Genomic DNA, 585 nt, shown 5'->3' with positions numbered 1-585 from the left:
AATGGATATTGTGATATGATTAATTTGGAATTTATTATAGTTACCTATTAAAGGTCAATTTTTTTTTAATACCATAGATAAGTATGTCTAATACATAGACTGATATACCGTCTCCGCTCAGAATCGTTTTTCTTATACAGTGATATTATATCATTGAATTCAAATTTAATACTGTCCATTATACAGTGACTCACTTCTAACCTACTGTACAGCAGAGTGACATCCACTTACCCACCTTTTTTTTATTTGTAGTTTATTAGTGGTTTCTGAGATCATAGCGTATAGTAAACTATTGAGTATGTCAAATTAATATTCATATAATGTCACTAATAATAACCCACAAGATTAAGGATAGAACATAGTCTGCAATGAATGAGTAAATTACAAAGTTCTTTATTGATATCATAAACAATTATAATTTTTTAAATTATGTACATTTTAAACTATTTTTAATAATTTAAATTTAACTAAGAACTAATTGGTGCACAATATTTTTGGTTAACCTGTCTTTTGCTAATATAAATAGATTTGATGGCTTCCCCACACGTGAGCATGCAACATATAGTTGGGAAAAACATGGATTTT

The sequence above is a fragment of the Acyrthosiphon pisum genome, chromosome A2, assembly GCF_005508785.2.
Source record: "Acyrthosiphon pisum isolate AL4f chromosome A2, pea_aphid_22Mar2018_4r6ur, whole genome shotgun sequence".
Lineage (NCBI taxonomy): Eukaryota > Metazoa > Arthropoda > Insecta > Hemiptera > Aphididae > Acyrthosiphon > Acyrthosiphon pisum.
Note: the sequence above shows the minus strand (reverse complement) of the source record.